The sequence below is a fragment of the Accipiter gentilis genome, chromosome 1 (genome assembly GCF_929443795.1).
Source record: "Accipiter gentilis chromosome 1, bAccGen1.1, whole genome shotgun sequence".
Taxonomy (NCBI): Eukaryota; Metazoa; Chordata; class Aves; order Accipitriformes; family Accipitridae; genus Astur; species Astur gentilis.
Window position 1 is genome coordinate 19,825,672 of NC_064880.1, and position 19,023 is coordinate 19,844,694.

Here is a 19,023-nt window from a genome sequence, read left to right on the forward strand (position 1 = left end):
GATCCAGATACGAACTTTTATAAATGCCTGAAATCAGTGTGTAAAGTTCTTACTGATTTACAAAGCAGTGGCAGCTGCTACGCTATATACCTGGTCAATGCAGTTCCAAGGAATATCAATGAAGTTGAGAGTTTAATTTCAGGGTATTTTTGTTTGACTGCCAAGAGCTTTAGATGGTTCCTGGATTTCTCTTTATGGCATCAAAACCAATTGGACATAATGTCTGGAATATCTGCCAGTGTTTATCCAGTTTCATTCTCCTCCTGTAGTTTTATAGCCCCTATTAAGGGGGGGAAAACCCCCAACTTTCCATTCCCTCACAACAAAGCTTTTCCAAATTTTGTCTTGCTATGCATCAAATCTATCCAAATTATTTGTGAAGCAACCTTGAAACAGGGAGAAAGCATGCCTCAGCGCTAAGTTATTGTTACTTGCAGTAAGGTAAATCAACTCTAGTTTGAAAAATAAACACTTAACAGAGCCAAGAAGCTGAGTAATAGTATAGAAAGGCAAAATACTCTAGAACAGCCCATTAAAGAGGTTCAAAAGCTTGTTTCATTTTAACATCTGGGAAAGCTGCTGGTATGTATCAACAAAATTTTACTTGTATGTATAGGAAGCTGATGAAGGTTAAACCTACAGTGTATAAACACTGAAAAAACTCTTGGTTGCTTAGAAACTTCATGTATAGGGCCCATCAGGCTCTAAAAATCTGTATTATATGAGCAGACTTAATTAAATGTATTTTGGAAAAAAAAAAATAATCAACTGAATAGTAAGAAAAAAATGAAAGCCAGAAACTACAGTACATAGTTGAAACCCAAATTTAAGATGTTTGCTCTAAAAAAGTATCACTAGCTCTATGGTAAAATACACTTAAAGAAAAGCTAAGAAATGAAGGCATCTTCTGTTTAGTGACGTACAGGATGACCTGCAGATTGCTCCTGGAATTTTGCAACGAGTGAATGGTTATGTGCTGAGTGTGGTGGGCTGCCTATATGGTATATATAAAAGAAGAACACTTCATGGAAATCCCAATTTTATGAGACCATGCTAATTTTATTTTTTTTCCCAAACTTTCAAAAGGAAAAAATGAAGTAAAATCATTGTACCAGTTTTCTGCTGTACCAGTGTTTTTTCTGAGAAAGCATCACACAACCAATTCAGCTCTGGCATAACAGAAAATAAACCGAAAAAATATCGGAGAATAAAACAAGACTAAATTGACTAAGTGAAGGTTTGCAGAGAAAAAAATAAAGTATCTTTATGGTTTCTTGTAAGAAAAACCAAGGAAGCAAGCAGAGTATGACAGTCTAAATATATGAAAGATTTAAACATTGGAGGGGAAATGGTAATCAGAAAATACTAATTAGGAACACTGATATAAAGTTCAGAGGTACCCACGCTTCCTAATAATGAAATTGAGGGATTTCACTATCAGCTGATATAGCTCCTTCTGCCAGTAAAACCACTTAAAGCACTGTTCTTCAACAAAAAGCAGAAACACACTAATGTGGGCAAAACAGAAGATGTGTCATGGACCCTATAATCCTACAGTTTACAAGAAAGCAGGCTATGACTTATATACATAGCTCTCAAGCCTGACTTGAAAGAGATCTTTGAAGGCTGGTTCTGAAGGAAAGAGTAGTTAAATTATTAAATAAACCTTGTTTTCACATGCCTGATCTTTTACAAACCCATGGCAAAGTTTGGATTCACGTTTGTATTGAGAGTTTTGTTGGAACCAGAAGTAGGATTGCAAAACCAGAAGTAGGTTTTTAGCTGTAATGCCAAATCTTTTGCCACTGAATACACTGTGGATGGAAAGAGCTGTAATAAATAGCACAGAATGTTCCAAAGGCTGGTAGAGATGAAATATGGTGGTTTTGTTTTGGTTTTTTTATCCTGCTTGGATTAAGCTTTGTAAGCACAGAAAAAATGTGAGCAAGTCGCAGCTGATTCAGATATAAGTAGATTTCAACTCCAAACTGGAATGCAGTGGGGTTTTGTTAAATGCTTTATCCACCTTTGGGGTTTTGTTAAGTGCTTTATCCACCTTTATTCCCAATTCTGAAGCAAAGGCCACTTCCTTTCTGTAACTGAACCAACAGGAACAGATCACAGTAGGACAGAGAGTATACAGAGCTAAGATGCAGTTTGATAATTTTCACAAAAAATAATTTGAATTTTAAGATTGAAGAAAAATTATTCAAAAATTTCCTGGAAAGGAGTTTTGAGAACTCCATAGCTAACTCCATGCTGAGAAAGAGGGGCAGACATCGCCAGCTGTCCTGCGTCAGCACTTCCAGACATATGCAGGAGGCCAAGTCTTCAATACTTGGAAGTTATCTCTAGCGTTGTCTGAGATGCCACAGATTTCCCAACTCTCTTCAAAGAGGCTTAAGAAATACATTCACCAGCGCTTTTCTCAAAGACATAGGCAGACTGACAATAAATAGTGCCCCATGCCGCAGTAATAGTGATTTAAAATATATACATATATAAATAAAAACTCCATTAACAAGATAAAGCTTGGATTATGTATTGCTGCCTCTGCTTTGCAGTAGTGTTTCTAAAGCAGAAACTGTAACTAGAAGATTAGAGGAGTTATGGAAACACTGACCTTTCAGTTGAAAAAGATTCACTGGCTTATTTTAGAAATTATTTAACTGGCAGTTGCTACACTTGGCCTTTTATCTGTTCCACAGCATAAACTCTGGGTCTAACACACTCTCTTTTTCTCACTGCTGGCCAGTTCGAAGTGTGCATTTTCCAGTGACTATGTAATTCTGTTTTGGACTGATGTCATGGCTGCCACTCCAGCAGACCCATTAAAAATATAAAACATACACATCTAGAACTTAAGCTATTATCCAAACCAGAAACATGTGATTGCAGAAGCAAGCTACACCACCTTATAAAAGCGTTTTGTTGTAGAGCATCTGTTTTACTGATAAATGCTGTAGATTAACAACTAAAAGTACACACAGTTTAAGAGCACTGAAACTCTAAAAAACCAATACTGCGCAGCATTACAAGAATACCAGATTCCCCCCCAGACTTTCTCTGATTGCAACTGTAGTCATAAAAACATAGTAAATTGATGCAGTTGTAATACTTAGCAAAAGCACTATTCTACTGATATACTCTCATGCAATTCTATTTTAATTCACTGTAACACAAGCTTAAAGAGTGACAAGGCTGCTACTTGAAAAAAAGCTTAACTAAGGCATGAAACTAGAACTAAAATACAGAAGAAAATTCAGTGTTCCTTCAAAATGGAAACTCTCAGGGAATGCTGTACAAAAGGGGAAGAAAGATTAAAAGCTTTTTTAAAAGTGTACTTGATGATGCTGGTCAGAAGACAAGTTGCCAAAAATCTATTTTCATGCACAAAACATTCATTTCACAGCACATGCATATTTGAGAAGAGATGGACAGAAATAACTCAAAGGCATGCTTTGGCAAATGCTTAGTAAATATGCTTCCTTTCCTCTTAACTTAAAAAACCATGCCATAGACATGAGATTCTGCACTTTGTTATAGCAAGGCCAGGTAACAGATAAATACTGAAGAGCTTTCATTCAGATTTATGAATCAGAAGACCAGTAGAATTTCTGAAAAAAGAAGATTGCATATGTAGTACTAAAACTGTCAGCAAGAAGCTATTGCTATGAATTCTAGAAAAAAAACATTTATTAAGGCTGTCAATGATCTTGCCCAAATATACACAGGCCTACACAACTGTGCTTTGAACTCAGGAGATGCTAGCTAATTAATGTAGCTGTAACAGTGGAAAAGTCAGCTGGGTTAGCTCTTTATCTAGTTTTCCTCAGAATGTAGAATATACCAGCTCAAGCAAAAGCAAGTGACAGGTTAAAGAAAAATACACCATTCACTATGGATCCACAGAGGCCTTAACAGATGCTGATGAAGAACTACAAATTCTCAAGCCTGACAATGAAAAGCTGCTGAGTCAGAGACAGAAAATGCATCAGCAGTTCATCATTTCTGAACCGTTCATGGTTAGGTAGTAGCTAGTAACGATGAAAATCATGACAAGAAAACAAAAACCAAAAATTTAAACTTTCATACAGAAATATTTTATAGTCTCATTAACTGAGTCAACACATGATATCTGGGACACCTGGATATGGACAGCTAATAGGTCAGAACAGACCGCTGATGCAGATTTAAGGCAGATAGTTTGTTAAATAGATTTATCAAGGAATTCTAATGAGCAATCAAAAGGAATAGACATCTTGAAAAAAACTACATAACAACTTATCTTTGGTTTTGTTAATATAAATTTAAAATATATATCGCTGACTTGTATTGTATAAACAAACTAACCTATCCATAAGCCAACTTTCTGACAAAAGGTTTTTCAAAAGAAGTGTGAAACATACCAATACTAATTTACCTAGGAGTAGGAGCTTGCTGTATATTTTCTCTTCCCAACCATCTCAAACACGTTAGGCAAAACCAAGTCAAGACAGTAGTGAAAATTTTTCTTTCGCTACAGCCACTTACAGAAACAATCCCCTTTAAACTACTGTAATAATGTGCACAACAGTAGTAGTCAGAAGACATCCTAGAAAGCAGAAGTGAAGGTACTAGCAAGCACAGATGATTTGCTACCTCTGGTTGTATCTATATTTGAGGAGAGATGGACTAGTATAATACTTTCTTAGATGTACCTTCTTAGGAGCACACCCACTCGTGATGCCGACTATATACATCACACACCTGAACAATGTTTAAGAAAAGAAAACAGTAACCTGATTACTCCAGGTGTCAACAAAGTCCCACTTGAAGAAAAGCATCATTCTCTACTGCAAGCGCTGATATGCGTACTTTTTGTGTAGCACGGGGAAAGACATGGCTGACAAGTCCTCACTGTTACATGGCACTGATATTCATAAGGGAAGGCGGAAAGCTTCAGGGAGATCAAGAGAACTGTTTAAATTCTAGAGCTAGCTTTCCTGAATTATTGCCAGTAAGTGCATTGAACTGAGAACATTCCAATGCCATAATGCAAACTACATAACACACTACTGCCTTTTCCTTCAGCCTCCCATCTCCTTTTCCTCCATTCTCTTCCTTCATGAAGAAAAGAGATGGTCACACAAAGCGCGCTTTCAGATACTTACAAGAGGCAAGACAGTAGATTTTTTTAGATTTTAAGCTCAAATGATCAGATAGATGACTCGTTTTCAGTACTCTTTTTTTAGAGCTGTACTAGCTAAGTTTGCGAGAAATGACAACCAAATAAAATGGAAAACTGAAAAGAAACCATTGTGAAGTCAAGGAGATATAGTCTATCAGCACATTCAGCATCTCTCAACTACCTCATGGTAGCTTCAAAAGAAAGAAAGATAGTTTTTAGTTAGAAGGAAGGATTACAATATTAAAATATTACTACCCTTATGAACTAAAAACATTGTTCAAAAAGAATAAAAGAATGTGTGTTTAGTTTACTAAAAACAAACAAAAATGAAGAAACAAAAATTACTTTTAATCTGACTTTTAAAAACACAATGATGGATCAATTACCTGTCACCAACAACGGCCAACAGTAGGTGTCAGGAGACAGTCATATTTGTAGGTCAAACTTATACTGATATTTTCCCACTGTCTTCTTGTCTGAAATGGATCTGGTCTCTGTAGGTGACTTTCCATCACACAACCTATGTACAGCATGACTGAAAATAGTGACATGCACAATTATATTTTGTATTCTGTATTTTATTTTGAGAGCTTTGAACCAAGAATTTAAATATTAGGTAAAATGATCATTCTTAAAGGCCAAGTAAGACACACCTATTTTCATTTATTTTGAATAAGTGTCTCAGGAATACAAAACAAAGCTATTCTTTTGGGTATCTAATACTTAAATGTCCTTTTTAAAAGGCCACATTTTCAGAAAGCAGCATAGGGGATTAAGAAAAAATAGTCCCACTACTGGCCAAAGCCAGATGGAAGCAAGAATGCAAAATATTTGTGTTAAGAGCATTTTGCTGGAAAATCCCAAACCTCTCTGCAAAAAGTAAGACGTCTGGTGCTCATACATCGAGTCTGTGAACTGCAAATGTTGTCTAAATAGTTTAGTGAAGAGAGCAGTGCAACATGAAAAAAAAAAAAAAGGTAACTTCATGATGATGGCTGTGCAGTATACTGTGTTGCACCTCCTGAAATTTGTAATCTTAAATTTTAAAGCCTGGTTCTCAGAATAGGTGGATCATGTATATTTCCAAGTGAAGACAGGTGGTTGTGAACAAACTCAGAATTGGGAAGAACAGTGTCACTTGATTATGTTAAGTGCTTGGAAGATGCTGACTTTGCCCTGTTCAATACAGGAAAGTATTCTGTAGGTGTCTGAATTATGCAAAATAAGCAGAAATCTTCGTTTTCTAAAAATATTCTCATGTTTACACTGATTTTCAAGTAAGACTACGGAAAAAAGACGAAAATCAAATTCTCCCCCCTCTCTACTGTTACGGTCACTAATACAAGTACCTATTTTGTGGTATAGCTAAAACATCAGGACGGCTCCTTGAATAGGAATACAAGTCTTCTCTTTTTCCTACTAAAAGCCCATATATTATTTTGATTAATAACGTGTCACAGATTTGCTTGGCTGGTCTAACAACATGATGGAATGCTTTTTCCGCTATAACTAGAAAAAAGATTTTCCTATTCAGCAGATGAATTATGACTTTGCTTTCCTCTAAAGAATTGGCTTTGAAATGGGTTTAGGCAACATCTTAAAAATAACAAGGGCTGGTTACTTCTCTTACTCTCTGGGAAGGTTGGTTCTACTAGACATCACTCTGAGTAAACACTGGGAAACAGAATCAGGCTTTAAGATGCTTAAAATAACTAAAGCTAAAATATTAAAGAATAGTTTATATGTCCAAGTAATCTATACATAGAATACCGGTAAACTACAAGTTTCACCACTCAGAGAAGGTGGGATATGTAATGACTGATGTAGATAAGAAATACCTTCACGGAATACATGTTGTTTAAAGTATATACATTAACCAGGGTAGCTCTAGGCTCTCATTGTATGTTCATGTCAAAATTTTACCTGCAAGTTAAACATAGAAGTCTGATGTTTCTTTTTTCAATCCACAAACAGTTCATTATCATTTACAAAATAACAACAGATTCACTGCTAGAGAACTACTAACTACTGAATGCCATTCTTGTTAATAGTTACTGTTATCTCTTTCACCTCAGAAGGACTTAATCTTTTTCCTACACAGAGTAATGCACACTTAGAATGAGCTAGTTTATTTAGGATGAGATATAGGCTTTGCCCTTCTCCTACCTAAGCACCATACTCTTTAAAGTTTGAATATTTTGGCACTTATATCTCAGCACAGAACAAGAAGTGATATACTTCAAGCAAAGTATTTTGGCTTGGAGAAGTAATCTTTCCAAGTCTTACCTGTACTCCTAAAGGCTGAATGGAAATGTGCGCAATTCAGGCTTCTCCATAGGTTTTGTCTGGTGCTTCAGATTTTAGGGTATTTTTACTTTTCTTAAAATTAAATCCATAGTCTCAATACCCTTGACTATACGATGTCTGTAGACTCCCCTCAAATTTGCTAAAATTAGGAACACTATTGTATGGAGAGGACTAAAAGGCATTCATTTAGGTTTTATGAAAGACTGTCTTGAAGACCTCTTGCTTGAGCAGTTAGTAATTAGTATTTTATTTCCTTTAAAAAAAAATATGATGTCACATTCTGGAAAGCGGATCCTGTGTTTGCCAGGGAACAGGCTTAAAATAAAAGTTAAGCCTTTAGGCAAAGGGCAAGTTATTCCCAACATTCTCCTTATGTATGGTAAGGTCTCCTGGAACTACAAAGCACAGCTGGAAATGAGTTGAAGGACACTTATTTTCATGAAAGGGAGGTAGAAGACTAAGTAGTTCATTCAAAACAAAAATGCCACTTTTTTTTTTTTTTTTTAAATTAACTGATCAACATAAATCTTACTTAATGGCTGGGTATGACTCATTAGGCTGCAGCCACTCCTCTTTTCTATGCCAAAGCATCTTCCAGAGTGTGGGGAGGATGACTTAGGAGCTGACTTCATGTAACTCATTCAAGCAGGGCTGTCCTCTGAATCCAAAAAAAGGAACTGGCACAAAGGAAGTAGAGGAATGGATTTTGAAAACATGTAAATAGGTAAAGGTGAACTAATAAACAATAGGGAACAGTATGATCTGATGCAGGTTCCCTAATATATCACAGGTGTACTCCTCCTAAAGCTCAAACACAAGGGGATGTCCTTTAGTACCTGCTGTGGTGACTATTGAGCAGCTATCAGTATCTACACAGTGTATATTTAAACATACATCTTATTGCTGTACATAAATTATAACTTCCTCACACTCACGTTCTAAGAGCTAATTTATTAAACGCCAGTGTGTAACATAAGGTGCTCAACAGTTAGCTCAGTGGAAAAAACGATCAAATTGTTCCTCTGCCTGCTTCTCCCTCAGCCTGCTGCCAGAACGCTGGGCAGCTGCCAAGGGGGAGCATACAGCAGTCACATAAGTTGATCATATTCTACAGCTCCTGTAAGGATCACAGGAGACTGTCTCAGAGAAAGCTGTAGGTGAGCAGAAACAAGGTCACACACTCTTGACAGTTGCAGAGAAGCAAAACTAGCATCCACCCCACTGAGGCTCCCTGCTTTAGCAACTCTCTACCTTTAATGGTTTGAACAGGAACCAGAATTTCTAAGGCCAACCAAGGCAAAAAAAACCCCACAAACCACAAGAGCTGTGCAGAAGTTATTCTTCTACCCCCTTTCTGTCTTCATTCATTCTGGGGCATTTCACATTAGTCCTCCCAGGCAAAGAGTGTCCCGCACCTTCCTTTCTTCCTCCTGTTTCCCTCATTTAGGGTTTTAACAAGTTTAGACCACACAAAACTTTCTCTTTTGATTTTTCTTTTTTTTTTTTTTTTTTGCCTTTGCAAGCAAGAAAACACTGTTGCCAAGGTTCAGGCAAACAGGTCTTCTCTGTCAGTATTAACCTAGTTACCCGAGAGAATAAAACCTTACCAAGACTGTGCCTGCTCTTAGTTTTAGTTTCTTTAACACCTCTTAAACTAAATGTATGCATTTAAACTGAGTAACTCGAGAGGGAAACATTACTTAAGAAAATGCAAGTATTACCATGTCCTGCCCAGACACATCCAAAGACCAGTTAGCTCTCTGAGCTACAGCCGTACACAACTGTTCGTCACATGATGACCTGATGATCCATCACTTCCAGCTCCTACAGACAATCACCATTTCCCCGGATTGTTGTCATATGCCTGTACCAATCGTAATTGTTTCTGTTGACATGATAGAAATATGCATTATTTTACCCTTTGGATGCAAAGATCCAGAATATTCTGTATCTGTAACCTTCCTCATTAATCATGACACCAGTCTCTGCTATCTGCAAACTTTGGTAATATGCACTACAGGCATTATTAAACAACCTGTCTCTGCCTCCTCTTTCCAGATCTATCTGCTGCAAGAGAACGCTTCAGTTCTGACACAGTCATCGTGACTTCCCCAGCTCTGGGGCAGTATATAAGTACAGCCACATTCATCAAGTCAGCATAGTGTGCTTCAGCATTTATGAAAGTTGCTCTCCATAGAACAGAAGGGCCTCAGTATCACATATAAAATGACAGAGAAAAATGTATCTATTAAGATAGGTGCACCATGAGACAGTAACAGTAGTCCAAAGCAAAACTAGGCCAAATTAATTCTAAATAAATTTCTAACTTAATACAAGAATGCGTTTCACATGAAATAATTGAAACTGAGTAACAATTAAAAATGCTCGTCACATGCCACTTTTACATTAGCATTGAAGATAAAATTATCAGGTTCACTCAGTTTGATCTTCACACTTTAAAACTTATTTCACATGCTTCATTTTTTTATGTAAACTTCTGTTTGAATTACAAAGCCATTTTATAAATAAAAATACAACTGCATTCTTTTTTTCACTGCATAATTCCCAGTCAAAACATTTCCAGCACTTGATTTCTATGGAATGACCTAATGAAAGCATCTGAAAACAGATGCTTTCCATATTATCCTCAGAGAAAAAGGGCTGATATCCTCCCAGTCTGCATGACACTGCCAGTGGCAAGGTCCTTTCCTAAAAAGGATTATCACCAAGCTCTCCCTCAGGTAATTTCACTTTATTCTATGTAAGTTGCATCATCCACAGGTAATATAGAAATAAACCTCTGTAAACCTCCTTCTGTTCTTCCATTCAGGTTAAACAGTACCTACATCACAAGTAATTTGCCCATTTTAATGGAATTGCAGCATGGTTGCATATGATTTTGTGATTATTCAGTGCAAACTGAAAAGTTAGATGTTCGTACTTCGTGCTGTAGCAAGATTGCTAGGGAAAAAACCTTTGGGAGGGATACAAAGACCCTGATAAAAGAGACCTGTCTTTGCTGCCGGGAGCATGTTCGTTTTCTTATCTGTGAAAGATTAAGCTGGCAATTTCCACTGTTTCATTTAAAAGTTCTCTTTTTTCAGACTACATATAACTTTAAGGCTAATGAAGTGGGAGACAATGGTGAAAACTAGGAGCTCTGTTTTCACCCACACAGCACAGGCAGTTGGCAGTACAGTATCTCTTTAAGTGTCTCCAAAGATTCTCAAAACTCTAGGCTAGTTACCATCCCTAGAAAAAAGTCAGACGAAAGTAATTCAGTTTCATGCCCTTCTGGTCCTTTGTATTTCTGCTGATCCTCCACCCCAAGTACAAACTGCTGATGTGTGCTGATGACATTCCATAAATATCTTTTCTGTATCTTGACCTTAGTCTTCTCAGATCCTTTCAACACATGACACAAAGGGAAAGATGTTCCTTATTGTTAAGTCTCAGAAGTTTCAACCTAGGGCCTGCCTTTTCAGACTGTTATTATAGTTTATAACATTCAGCTTTGAACATTGTCTTTCCTTCTTTTCCAAAAGCCTCACCTTTTTCCCCCAAATGTACGGTTCTGTTCAGGATCTTCTAAGAATTCCTGGTGTGCTTAGTGAGTCAGAAAGCTGTAATATCACATTGAGATTTGTTCCCACAGTTATCATATGCTCTGTTCACCTATTGTCTTTTCAATATTGTCAAAAGAAAAGAATGTTGAAATTTCTGTCTTCACACTATCATGCTCCACTGTCTTGACTCCCTGTCCCCCACACCCCCATTTTTTTATACATTGATTCTTTTGCTGCTGGAAAACTCAGCTGTCCTCTAGCTTTCAAAACCACAGTGAGACAAAACCCCTAATCTATTCAACAAAAATCTTTCCTCTTGTCCTTGAGAAGAGGAGGTTCTTTTTCATCCGTCTGTACCTAAAAATAACATGCCTCTTAGGAAAAACTATTTTTCAGCTTGAAGTTTTGAAGCAAAATTATTATTACATATGCATCCACAAATAAGAACAGAAATTAAAGCTTTACTGATTTTTTTTTTTCAAGATTATTCCATTTTAGTTTCAGGTGACTGTGGTTTTGGCATCCAGACATCCTGGGTCAAAGCAGGCTCTCTACTGGAAACCTGTGTAATCCAAAGCGTGATAAAGTATAAAAGTTACTTATTTCCTCTGGACTTCCAGGGCAGCAAACAGCCTAGCTTGCCATTGAAGTGTGGATAATACATTTCAGAGAAAAATATTTTTATTGATTTCAGTCCATATCAAACAGCAGGGTTTGTTACAGAACCTTCATATTTATTCTACTTTATTCTGGCTTATGTTCCAGTTTCTTCCACACACCTATAAATCAAACACTACTTCTCCTGCACACACCTGTAACAGACTTATCACCATAATGTGGGGGACGAGAGTGAGGTATCTTTCTCATGACATCAACACATGTACCCAAAAAAGAGAACAAGAAGGAAAATGGTATCCAACTAACCAGTTTGTGCCAGATACCTGCCTACCAGATGCAACTAGCAAGGTCTGCTAGTGTGATGGAAACAAAAATGCTTCTTGTTACAACATTATAAGAGTACTACTGAGAAATTACCTTTCATCAGTTAACATTCAATCAGTTTCAAGGAACAGAAAATAGGAAGGACCAGCAGCACTGCCCATGGAAATGGTTTAGAAATACAGTAGTACCGCAGTTCTTTCGTTTGTGGGCTCTTAGTAATAAATAGCAGCATCCAAGTAAAAGTAAACTATATGAAATTTCACTCAAACCATTTAATATGGTATTCTCTTACACCATTTGCCTTTTTTTTTAAATTTAAATTGAAAGCTCATAATCCACAAAGTTAACAGTTCATTACTTCCATGGGCCTGAAGCACACCCATTCAAACAAAATGCAGATGTAAGCAAATTTCAGCATTTGCCATAAGGCTGACTGAATCCTGGCTTTCTAGATTTGTACAGGAAACCTTTGTTGTATCTGGCAGCCACTCTCCTGTGTAGCTCTCAGGGGTTTTTTTTGTCTACAGACATAATGGCTCAATAGAGGAAGAAAATTTAGCCAAAAAAGTCAGTTGCAGATACCTTTGCTATTTTACTTTGACAACCTAGATTATTTTGGATATTTCAAAAGCTACATGTCCACTAGGACAAGATTATTTAACAAACCAACCTTCGGTCCTGCTCCCCAAACCTGATAGTTAACCTAAGAGCACAGATTCCACAGAAGCCATCATGTGGCTAACAAATACATTTTGTACAGAAACTGAATACTTATCAAACTCTGTGCCTTGCCAGCCCAGTACTGCGGTTCCTCCTATACCATCATGTAAGAGACTAAACACTTCTGATTCCTTCTTCTCCTCCACGCAGAAGTGACTAGAAGCACTGCAGTAACAATATACCTAGTCTCTGGGGGAAGGGAGGGCCTCAAATTGCTCAACTGCTAGTCTGCTGGCTGACCAAAGAGGAGATTTTAATGGCTCTGGCAGGAGCTGTCTCTGGCCTTTCACAGCCAGTAACCATGAGTTCTCCTAAATGATGACAGCTGCAAGCCTTCGGAAAGAGTGGAAGCAAAATATTTATCCACAAATGTCAAATATAATCTTATTTAACCATCTTTGAAATAGGAAATACCTGCATGATATGTCAATATAACTGATAAAAGTAGGCACATGGCAGACTCTTACTGTAATTAAAGGACATTAGCTACCTAGACACCTATTAAGGCAGCAAAACAGCAGGACACACCATCCACTAGTTTATGGAATGTGTTGGTGACATTTTTCTTCAGAGACAGAGGAAATTGCTAGGGAGTGTCAGTTTCTTGACCTCTGATATTGATCAAGAAACTATTAAAAATTTTGGAATTTGGAAGACAATAATTTGGAAATGAAAAAGTTTAGTATTGTAAGCAGGAAAGGTGTCACAGTAGCACAATAAAGACAATAGGCTTCAGAAAAAAAAAACAACAAAACACATTTAACACAGTTTTACTGCAGTTTGCAACCAGAATATCACTGAAGAAAATGTAAAGCCTATTATGGATCTTGAAGAGAAACTACACAGAATGTATCACAAGAATTTATATTAATTACCTTCAAAGAGGGTGGAATAAAAGTTGTAGTAGTAAGGATAAACTGAAGTCTGCCATGGAAACCATAATAACTTGGGATATATTAATTTACCCAGAGCAAACCATGAATTAAATACATAGTCAAGATAAGAGAATGCATTGAAACAAAAGAAAGAAAGAAATGGAAACAGAACAAATAAGCAAATAATTCCAGTTAAAAATTTTGGAGGGAAAGGATTTAGAGGAACAGGTGTCTCAGGAAGATTCTCCCTCACAGGAATAACAAGTATGCAAAAATGAGATAAATCAGCTTAACATTAATTTTACCACAATGTCCAAAGAATTTTAATTGGCATGAACTGACCCAGATGTCCTAAAACAGTACAACCTGAGGTGTTTATTCACACAACCAGGACATTTTAGTCCAAAGAAAGAGAGCAAAACTAGATTAAGTATAATTTGGAACAGGAGGCTGACTTAGTGTTCATGAACACCAAGGTACCCCAAATGAACGCTTTCATTCCACAGTGTGTTTTCTCTCACCTCCGTTTAACTAATTATAAATTGTATCAAATACCTGGTAAACTGCACCAGTTCTGTAACTCCTAAAAAGTATGTTTCTTTTACAGTCTTCTGGTCCAGATGGACCAGAAGCACAGTTTGTAGCAACCTCTGGTTCTTTCCGCAGGAATACATTTCAAGGCTGTCATGAAATAAGTCCAGAAGTTCATGCAAGTACTCACACTGGGATCCTTCCATAAAACCTGCCATCATTTGAAGACAACAAAGATGTTGCTACTTCTGCCTGCAAAAATATGGCACTATCCCTATTAGTTCACTGGAACAGTACCTTCTTTCTAAGTCATGAAATCAGCTGGAGTTCATTACTATGAACTTTTTACTCTGTCAGTGCCCTGTAAGTACACCGTGCGGGTCAGGAGCACACAGTGCCAATATAACATGCAGCCTGCAGAAAAATGTGCCAATAAAAGCTACAAAACAATAGCAACACGAATGATAGCAACAATTGCTAAAGGCAACATGAACCTAAACCCAAAGACCGCATTTCCTCCACTAGCTACCATGTTCTAGTAAACTTTGGGAAAGGGTATGTAAAGTATGTAATGGATTAAGATGTGCATACCATTTTACAAGACCCGTTAGTTAGAATTAGTGCCTATGAATTAAGATTGTGAAAAGAGCAGGCATGCAGCAGTACAACAGTCTGGGTTAGGCAGGAGAGAATTTGGAGGGTGTCATGCCTAAACCACACTTTACACACTCACATAATCTGTTACTTGCATGTAAGCTACGAGATACTCTCCTATTAACTTATGCTTGTCAGTCCAATAGACTTTAAAATACAAAAGCTCTTCCACGATGACAGACTGTTTTTTCTAATAGCTAAAAAGCCCCAGTTCAGAATACCCCATGGTTTGAGGTGTTTATGTTGTTTTTCTCCTGCTACTTAAAGCAGCATCATTTACTTAGAATAATAAAAACACTGTGCATTAAAAGACACCACACCACTCTGAAATAAACAGTAAATTCGGACTCACTCTCCCCTCCAAGATCCTCCTCTCAGTAGAGATCATGGTAACAACCATTTGGCAGCAAAAGAATTTTCCCTGCTATGAAACTCAATACAACTGTTCAAAAAACCACTCCGCAGCTGCTGCAAGAGAAAAACCCAAACCTTACCAACAGGCTTCTGGACTTGGCCCTTGGAAATAATTTGAGAAATTAGTTTTACCTCAACTCGAATATACTTATAAACTAGAGGTCTGTTGGCATTGTTTATCTCAGAGGAGACCTGTAAATAGAAAAGGATCCTTCAGCAAGGATCAGCCCATGTGTGTCAGACAAATGCCAAGGCATGAATGAAACATCAGAGCAAAATGCAGGACGAAAGCAGAGGATGCGTTTCTCATGAGAAATAGGTGCGCGAGAGGAAAAAAAAATGGTAAACCCACTAGTTGCAGTGTCAGAAGAGGGGAAGTGGGTCATGACCTGACCCATTATATTATGTTACTTGGGACAGGACACCTACCAGTTCTGAACCATCACTCCCACTGATCTTATCTATGAACTTTTGAGGCACCTCTCAGAGTTCTCTCCCATTAAAGATAACCACCTCTCTTTAGGAATATTTTTAAAAGTAATTAATGAAAATACTGAAAAAATAGGAATCTATGCTAGCTTTCTGAATTGCATCTGGAAAAGTAGTGCAGACAGTTAATCCTAATGAACTAATGCAAAAAAAAGTACTATTTTTCTCCATGAGTTCCAAGTTTTTACAACGAGACTTTTCCCAAAGGCACTAAAAGCTGCACCAAGACCCCAGTCTCTTTGGCCTGCTTTCTTCCAGTCACCAGGCATGTAATCCACTGCTGGGCCCTGTTCTTGCTGGTTTCAACAGGAATGGGATGGGATTTAAAAAACAGAGTGATTATCAGTAGTAGGGAAGTAACACAAGTCAGATGAAAACTGAACAGTAAAGCTTACAATCTGTTGCTTTGTGGTTGGAAATGCTAAGAGCAGAACACTGTTTACACACAGTAATACATAGTTACAGCTGGTTTGTATCAGAGGAGAGGTGGTGAACATTTGTTAGACTACAAGCACAGTTTCTAAAAGACTGAGAGTCTCTCCTTTTAATCCAGAATCTTTTTGTAAATATTGCAGTACTCACCTTCCCTAGCCGTACGAAGCTTGGCCTCCTTTGCTAGTGGTAAGGGAAAAAAATAAAATAAATCTTCAAAGACATTATAGAACAGGAAACACTAGAGATTCAGCCGCTGCTTGAGGTAAACAAGCTCACAAGGCTCATTTGATCCTCACTCCCCCCAAACTGTATCCTTCCTTCCCAACAGCCACTATTTAAAGAGAACAAAACCTTGAAGCAAGATCTTCACACAAAATAATATATTCTTAAAGTATACCTATCTTTTTACAGCAGATTCTCTGCACAGAACAGTTTCAGTTTAGAAAAAAAGTTAAAGATGCAGGCTCAGTTTTGCTTACCAGGGTATCTTTGGAACACTCAACATCTGTTTAGGAAGTTATGAGTTGCTCTGTTTTCATTTTTGTGGAAAGAAAAAAATGTCCAGCAGTAGCCAATGCCTTATCAATAAAGTAACTTGAAGTCATTTAGTGTCACAGCTGATTATGAAGGGCTTACTCTCATTTATTTCAGAGCTTCTTTTTGCTACCACAATAGTAGAGAGATGCCAGAACATAAAACCAGCGTTGCACCTCTACATCTGGCTGGCAGTAATAAATAAATGTAATATTTATAATGGAATCCAATAAAAAACAGAATTTGACTGGCAATGCCATTGCCATCAGAGATGTGTACAATACATAGTATCTATTTTTCAATGAGCAAAAACAAGCTGTAAAATGCACGTGGATTAACACTCTCTCTTGGGTCAATCTAGAAGATAACCCCAGCGCTTTATCTACCAGGCACTTGGCTTGCCCACTTGAAGCCCTGACTCTTCTACGATTGTATTGTTGTAAGGCACATACAGATGCATAAAATGCAGATGACGCACAGCTTTTAAAAACTGCCATATGGGACAACGCATACATAGGACCATATACAGGTCCCATACAGAGGCTAAGAAAACTATTTGCAACCTGCATGCAAAAGCACGGCTGTACTTGTATGGAGTTCAGCTGGTACCGCATCTCCACAGAATGTCCCTTCCAAAGGGAAAGGCACAATCCAGTGAATGAAGAAAAGGTCAAGCACATCCACACCACCATAAGGTGATCTTCTGCTGGCCTTCGATGTTAAAGTTTTTCCTATTTCCATAAAAGGAAGATATTATTAACCACTAGAAATGGCCAGAAAACAAAGCCTATTCCCTTTTTTTTTACCCCTAAAAAAAATAATCCAGAAATTCTTAAAATGGGAATAAATTTCAGCAAAATCCATGTTGGCAAATTCTAACGCGAACTCGAACTCTCCATTTTGTTTACTTGCAAGGCTTCTCACCATGTCATTAATTCCCTACTGGGTAACTGATATCTCCTTATAATAAAATGTTGCTAACAAAAATTCCAACCGGCTCTATTGACAAACTAAATATACTTCAAAAATTTGAGTACTTACTTGCCAATATTTCCACGACACTTAAAGAACTTATAAAATCAAACTATTATGGGATGACATTACAATCAAGAACTGTGTAGTATTAAATATTGTTATAACCCCCAAAAGAGAGCAGTACATTCAAAATTAACTATTTTAAATTAAACTGAAAGTATACCAATTACTCTGTTTCACAATTTACCAGAGACCAAAGCATACAAAGAGATGAAATTATTTAAAAGGCCAACTTTGGAATTGCTATCAAAATTCAAACTTCCATTTACAAAGCTGGCCTCTACTCATTCCTGCCATATGCTACTTAGTCCCTCAATTTAGAGATGTCTCAAAACAAAACTTCTTTGAAAAAAAAAGATCAAATTATTTACATATGTTTTAAATAAAAAATACTAGCTGAAATACTTTTGTTAGGATGTTGTGCACCACAAGCTGCTGGTCCATTATGATCTCAGTAAGAAAGGTTCTCACAAAATTAACATTATTCCAGCCGAAACCAGGACAGTAAACTATCGTTTAAAATGCTATTTTTAAGGGCTAACACTGTAAGGAGAGAGTAGTTCGGATAACCTTGAATCCCTTTAGATGGTGGGAACCGCTGGTGGCGTAACATCAAACAGGCCCACGGTCCGTGCGGAGCATGCTGGGCAAACCCCCCTCCATAGAAGAGATTCTCCCCTTCCAGTGACGAAGGCCCTACCACAGGACATTCTCACAAGAAAACCGCTCTGTTGGTTATTTCCACCGTCAAACAGAGGGGATATTCTCGCGAGAACGGCTTGCTGCATTCTTAAAGGCAAGGCCACTCGGCTAGCATAGCCGCTGGCGCCGACCGGGAGCTGCCTGCAGGCTCCTCTGTCACGGTGCGCTGGCCGAGTTCATCCTGCGGCCGACCTGTGAGACACCAGACAGGCCCGAAGGCCACGCCGCGCGCGCAGCGCAGCACCGCACAGCACCGGCCTGGGCACGCTCAAGCTAATTGTGCCGTGGATCACCAACCCCTCGATGTACAACAGAGTCTTCCGGTCAGGATCACCGCTAGATTTGGTAACAGCTATTAAGATGAGCATTTGCCATCTAATTCTTTCTACGCTTTTTCCTTCTGATGACACGTTGATGTTCTCACGGTCTGGTACGAGACGCCACCACCTGTTGACCGCTGCTAAGGAAACAGAGTACGCTACACCACGGGGTCACGATAGGCCACCGCCTTCCCTTCGACTGTAGCAGAAGCAGCAGAACGCAGGCGGGCCGTTTATGGTACGACTGGGTTGGAACTGGGATCTCGCAGGGACACCACAGCTCAAGCAAGTTCCACTGTCCTAGAAGGCCGGGCTTTAAGTACGGAGTT